Source organism: Jaculus jaculus, chromosome 8 (genome assembly GCF_020740685.1).
Source record: "Jaculus jaculus isolate mJacJac1 chromosome 8, mJacJac1.mat.Y.cur, whole genome shotgun sequence".
Lineage (NCBI taxonomy): Eukaryota > Metazoa > Chordata > Mammalia > Rodentia > Dipodidae > Jaculus > Jaculus jaculus.
Genome location: NC_059109.1, coordinates 140,514,742 through 140,521,772, shown reverse-complemented (window position 1 = coordinate 140,521,772; position 7,031 = coordinate 140,514,742). Strand labels below are relative to the sequence as shown.

Here is a 7,031-nt window from a genome sequence, read left to right as displayed (position 1 = left end):
TGGGCTGCTTGGGAAGCCACCAATTTGGTAGAGTTGGTGGGCCATGGTCCCCGCACATGGCCCTGCCCTTGACCACTACCTGCTGGTAACACTTGGGGCAGAAACCCTGTAGAGAGGTCCTGACATGCACCCAGCACAGCCTAGCCCTGCTGGTGGAGGGTTTGTTGGAGCTCTCAGAGGCTCTGACCATCTCCCTCTTTGCTGAGCAACTGAGGCAACCTGCAGGATACTGTCCCACCCCATCACCTCTGAAAAAGGCTGTGGCCTGCTAAGTGTGCCAGATGAACATGAAGGCCCCTTGCCCTAAAGAACTCTAGAAAGCTCCCACAGTAGGTTTTGTCAAGATTGGCTTGGCACTGCACCAGCTGCTACATAGGTGAGCCTTCATGGCCTGCAGGCTGCTGTCAGAGAATTAATCCCGAAATATGTGGGAAATGTAACCCATTTTAACTTTTTGTTGAGATTGTTTCACTACATAGCCCAAGATGACTTCAGACTTGTGGCAGTCTTCCTAAATTGCTAAGATTATAGGCATGCGCCACCACATCAGGCTCCCAGTCTCATTCAATCCTTCATGCAGGCTTTGGGTGTTTTGTGTGACTCTTGTTCATACCAAAGCCCCATGAAAGACTACAGGATCATGTAGACATGGCTATCAGCTCTGGCACATCTACAGGTACAGCTCTTGGGAAAAATGAGCTGTTGAGAAAACTCAAAGGTCGGGCCTTCAAACAGCAGTGCCGAAAAGGTCTAGCCAGCCTTCACCCTACGCTAGGAACCTAGCCACATCAGTACATTCAGGAACAAGGGATGGTGCCCACTGTGCCCCAGGGAGAGCAAATGGGCACCTGGGGCCATGGCCAAGCTTTGAGGAGAGGGGTAGGCTGATCATTAGGGCAGACAAGGCAAGTGTCCACAAACAAGCCTGGACTATGAGCTTAGGGAGGCAGCTGATAGATGCCATTGCTTCCAACCACAGCACCCACCACCTATAGAGCACTTAGGAAGGAGGGAGGTGGCAAACCATAATTTTATACCCAGTACAGACTGTCAGTAAGATTATTACCCATATGTGCTAGTTTTTCTCCTTGATGTGACTTAATGTCAGACAAAGGAGGTTTCAGAAGATAGAGTCCATCATGGTGACCAGTGGGGAGGCTCCATCTCTGACAGCCCTTGCTGCATGGTGTGTTCACACCTTCATGGATCAGGAAGGAGAACACTGAGGACCAGGAACAAGGCTGGGTTATCCTCAAAGGTCCATCCTTGGGGTGGCCTATGCCTGTCAGCTAAGTCTCATTTCCCAAAGGTTCTGTTACCTACCAAGACAGCTAGGGACCAAGTGTTCAAACATTTCAGACCCTACCATAACACTTGAATATTTTTTCTCTCTCTCATATTTTCCTTTTGTACAATTGGGAATTTTTACAGGATGTTGAGTTAATTTTTTTTTAGGTAGGCCCTCTAACCCAGGCTGACCTAGAATTCACTATGTAGACTGAGTAGCCTCGAACTCATGGGCGATTCTACCTTTGCCTCTTGAGTACTGGGATTAAAGGCATGTGACACTACGCCTGGCTATAAAAATATATATATATATTTAATCCCAGCACTCAGGAGGCAGAGGTAGGAGGATCACCGTGAGTTCAAGGCCATCCTGAGAATGCAGAGTAAATTCCAGGTCAGCCTGAGCTAGAATGAGACCCTACCTCAAGAAACCAATATATATATATATTTTTAAGTTGTCACATCCCAAAAGCATCAAACATTGTTTTACAAGGGATGGGGAGATGGTTCAGCATTAAAGGGACTTGCTTGCAAATTCTACCAGTTGGATTCAGTCCCCCTAACCATCAATAGTAAGGCTGACACAAAAAGTGACTCAAGTGTCTGGTGGTGTGTTCATAGAGACCTGGTATACCCAAAGTATTGTTTACATTTTGCTTTGTTCAAAAGATTAATATCTTCTACTTTAAAATTTATCTGCTCACCATGTGTTATGTGCATCTGTAATCTCACACTCATGAGGCTAAGTGAGGCAGAAAGATGGTGAATTTAAAGCCAGCCAGCCAAAAAAAAAAAAAAACTGCTGGGCATACACCTTTAATCCCAGCAGTAGGCAGAGGTAGGAGAAGCGCCGTGAGTTGGAGGCCAGCCTAATACTACATAAGGAATTTCAGGTCAGCCTGGGCTAGAGTGAGACCCTACCTTGAAAAAAACAAACAAACACAAAAAGTCCTGGTGGCCCACGCCTTTAATCCCAGCACTTGGGAGGCTGAGGTAGGAGGATCATTGTGAGTTTCAGACCACCCTGAGACTAGAGTGAATTCCAGGTCAGCCTGGGCTAGAGTGAGACACTACCTCAGGAAAAAAAAAAAAGAAACTTTGTTGCTTTGTGAGGTCCCAAGTCCAGGTCCTTGGACAGCCACTGTGGTGGCTCACCCACTCCCCTTGCTATCTCTGCTGCTGTTGAGAATTGGGGGTATAATGCCATAGAAACAAATTTACTTTCCAGAAATGAAGCTCACTGAGCAGAGACTTAAGCAGAAGGCTTTGTGTGTGCCCTCCCCATGAGCCTGGCACAGGTTGCCAAGTGGATACTGTGGCCCCATGCAAGGGTCCAGGTTTCATCTGACTTCTGCCCAGCCTGCCCCCTTTTGTATTCTTTGTCCTCATGATTGCAAGAGGGTTGCCTTGAAGGCCTTGCATAACTTGTGGTGCCGAGCCAGAAGGGAGTAGGCCCCACAGGCATGCTTGCTATACCTATGTCCCTTGTTAAACTCATGGCCATCTCTTAGCCTGGCACGGTTTGAACATCCTGGGTGCAAGAGGGCCGGGTCGGATGGAGCTCTGTCTCTGTGAGGACAGGGGCACTGAGAGCACAGTAGATGGCTCTACAGTGCACGCCAGTGTGGTGTGTCAAATGTTGGCGCAGGACAAGATGCAGAGCAACTGGGGCACACTGACGCAAAAGGTAAGGAGGTCAAGTGTACCTAAACCCCTTAGCAAAGTGCACATTTCTCAAGTGACTTACCATCTAGCAACCTTTCTGCCACCCCACACGCCCAGTGCCTATGTTGTCTAATCGGCCAAAAGAAAAAAAAATGGTTCCCAGAAACAGTATTGAGCTATTAAGGAAGCCATCGCTCTGCACAGACCAGCTCCAGAGTAGGCACTTTGCCAATGCTAGAAAATGCTGGAAGCTGGAAGATAGAATGAAGTGTAAAGAGGTCCCAAGATCACTTTTTTAAAATATATGTATGTGGGGGTAGGTACATGTGTATGCTGAGGCCAGAGGAGAGCTCTTCTGTAGCTCTTCCACTGTATTTAATGAACCTGGAACTGGCACTGTTTTTCATTTACTGGCTGACCAGGAAGCTCCAGCGGTTCTCCACCCTCCTCAGCACTGAGGTTGCAGACATAAGTGGCCACACCCAGACTTCTGTGGGGGTTTTGGGAATCAAACTCAGTCCTCATGCTTGTGCAGCAAGAGCTCTGACCCTCTAAGCCATCTCCCCAGCTCCATGCTGACAGTTATTTTGTAAGATTAAGAAGCATTGTCAGGCTGCTTAGTAGTTAAGAAACTTGCCTGCAAAGCCAAAGGACTCAGGTTCAATTCCCCAGGACTCACATAAGCCAGATGCACAAGGGATACATGTGTCAAGTTCATTTGCAGTGGCTGGAGGCCCTGGCACACCCATTCTCTATCTGCCTTTCTCTCGCTCTCTCAAATAAATAAAAGTAAAAATATTTAGGGCTGGAGAGATGGCTTAGTGGTTAAGGCACTTGCCTGCAAAGCCAAAGGATCCAGATTTGATTCCCCAGGACCCACGTAAACCAGATGCACCAAGTAGCACATGCGTCTGGAGTTACTTTGCAGTGGCTAGAGACCCTGGTGCGCCTATTCTCTACATCTCTCTGTGTCTCAAATAAAAAATATTAAAAAGTAAAAATATTTTAAAAAGAAAAGAAACATTGTCCCAAGCACATGACAGGTTGATGCAAAACTTTTAAGCAAATGTTGAGAGTAATTTAGTCAGAACTGCCTAGTCCAGGAAGTGACCCGAAGTTAACACATTCACACAGGGATGCAGCACAGGTGAGTGACACTGGCGTGTAAGAAGGCCACAGTCCTTGTGTGTCCATCACAGAGTGGGCTGCAGAACACAACACTTAGGGGAAAGAAGGCAGATGAGGATGGCCAGGGCTGAGGTAGGGATGAGAGGCCACGTGGTGAAGTACAGGGGTGGGTGGGGGGGACGGGAGCTGCTCTTCGACTCAGACACTGTAAGTGTCTCTGTGCATGTAGGTCGAAAAGGTACAAGAGAACTAGGTATGGTGGCACATGCCTGTGATTTCAGCATGGGGCAGTGAAGACAGAAGGATCAGGGATTCAAGGTGCCAGCCTCTGCTACATAGCACCATAGGGAGTTTAAGGCCAGCTTGGGCTACATCAGACCCTGTCTCAAAAGTCAGAGACTGGGGACTGGGAAGATGGGTCAGCAATTAAAGGCACTTGCTTTGAAAGTCTGGATTCAGTTCCCCAGGACCCACATAAAGCCAGATGCACAAAGTGGCACATGTGTCTGGAATTCATTTGCAGTGTTGCTAAGCCCTGACATGCCCATTCTGATTCTGTCCCTTCCTCCTTGCAAATAAACAAATACATAAATAATTTTAAAATCAAAGACTGGGGCAGGGAGAAAAGGACAGGGAGAGAAAATAAAGAGGAGGAGAAAGAAGGAAGAAGAAAAGGGACAACAGAGGAAACTAACCTGTGTAGTGATTGGGCACCCTGTAAGCTTGTGCCCATGGAGCTGGGGAAGGAATGCTGACAGCCCCAGAGTCCTTTCTGCAGCTGTCCCTCCACATGCCCTGACCTCTGCAAAGCCAAATGACCCAGATTTGATTCCCTAGGACCCATGTAAGCCAGATGCACAAAGTGGCACATGTGGTCACAATTCCTCACCTGGCATAGTGGTGCCAACTTTGTTCCTCAGGGGTCTGAGTGTTAGCAGCCCTACCCCAAATGCACTGCTGCCAGCTTTTGCTGACTTCACTGTAGGACCCGAGAGGACTAAGAAGTTCCAGGGGCTGTCCTGCATCCCCACATCCTCACTGGAGGCAGCGCCCAACTTCCCTTTGGCAGCAAGGTCCTTACCTGTACAGTTCAGTGGCCCCTCCCTTGCCTGTTCCTCCACTGGCTTGAGGACTTCCTCAGATTACAGTCCTTATATATATACTCCCTTCCATCTGAGCCCCTGGGAGCTAAAGATGCCAAGAGCAGAAGCAAAGCACTAGCCAGCCTGACAAGGGGTCACCATGGGAGGCATCACTCCCACTTCCTCTCCTGATTCCCAGTCCAGCCATAGGAGAAAGAGCCACCTACTGACCCCTGACCTAATGCACACACACACACCCTACAGGGTGTTGTCACCAAGCTGTCTCTGAGCTGTCAAAGGTCACCAGCTGACCACTGGGTATGGGATGCAACATGGAAATCCAGTGCACTCAGAGTCAGCCCGCCCGCCTGTAGCTTGCTCAGAGGCTCTTATGTCAGCTGTGCCATTTGCAGAACACAGAAGGCAGATGAGGAATTAGAGCTGCATGGTGGTGGTTCTGAGGGAAAAGCTGCAGGCAGGAGGGCAATGCTGCACGCAAGTAAGCATTCACCTCAGGGAGAAGGTCACACCACCGCTTCAGGATGGCAGTGCCCCGTTCACCACCCTGTGTCGTCTGCCTGGCCATGTCGGAAAGAGGAAGATGAATGGTGCTCGCTTCAACAGCACATATACTAAAATTGGAATGATACAGAGAAGATTAGCATGGCCCCTGCTCAAGGATGACACGCAAATGTGTGAAGCGTTCCATATTTTTTGGTACTGGCATAAAAACAGGAGTATAAACCAATGGAATAGACTCGAGGACCCAGACTTTGGGTCAAGCAACTATAGCTACTTGATATTTGACAAAGGCCCAAACAATATATGGTGGAAAAAAGACAGCATCTTCAACAAATGATGCTGGAAAAACTGGATAACCATATGCAGGAAACTGAAACTTGATCCACGCATTTCACCATGCACTACACTCAAGTCCAAATGGATCAAAGACCTCAATATAAGACCAGAAACTCGAATACTACTGGAAGAAAATCTAGGAAATACTTTCCAAGATCTAGGAATGGAAAAAGACTTCCTGAACAAAACCCCAGTAGCTCACGATCTTAAACAGTCACTCAACCAATGGGATCACATGAAGCTGAAGAGTTTCTTTACAGACAAGCATACAATAAGCAAAGCCAGTAGATTACCCACAGAATGGGAGAAAATATTGGTGGGTTATCCAACTAATAGAGGCTTAATTTCTAGAATCTACAAAGAACTCAAAAATCTAAACAGGAAAGAGGAAGGTGAATGGATTAAGGCACTGTTGGAGTTCTGTTTGGTTGGTTTTGGAGATGATGTCGCACACTGTAACCCAGGCTAGCCTTAAACTGAAGATAATCTTCTTGCCTCAGTCTCCTGAGTGCTGAGATTACAGGCAGGTGCCACTGCATCTGCCTTAAAATATAATTTCTTAGGCAGGGAAATTAGCTCAGCAGTTAAAGGCACTTGCTTGCAAAGCCTGCTGACCCAGGTTCAATTCCCCAGTACCCAACTAAACCCAGTTGCACAAAGTGGTACATGCACCTGGAGTTTGTTTATAGTGGCAAGAGGCTCTGGAACATCCATTCTCCCCCCTCTCCTGTTTGCTCACAAATAAATAAAAAATTAAAACATGCTTTTTATTTAATTAATATTTATTATTAGGCTCTTAAATTTTTTTAACTTTTTTTTCCTTAAGTGTGGGGGGGGGAGGGAGGGAATTAACACGGGATTTTTTTTATAATTATGGAAAATGCTAATAAAAATTTTTAAAAATTTTTAAAAAAGGAAAAAAATTTTAAATTAGCCAGGCGTGGTGGTGCACGCTTTTAATCCCAGCAGAGGTAGGAGGATTACCATGAGTTCAAGGCACCCTGAGATGAC

The 7,031-nt window shown here is 47.0% G+C and overlaps 1 non-coding gene across 1 annotated transcript; it reads left to right on the top strand.

The window, feature by feature from the left end:
- Positions 1-5,770: 5,770 nt before the first annotated feature.
- On the top strand, positions 5,771-5,877 carry LOC123463050. The gene has a single exon (XR_006638662.1). It is a non-coding gene; the product is annotated as a U6 spliceosomal RNA (small nuclear RNA).
- Positions 5,878-7,031: the final 1,154 nt, after the last annotated feature.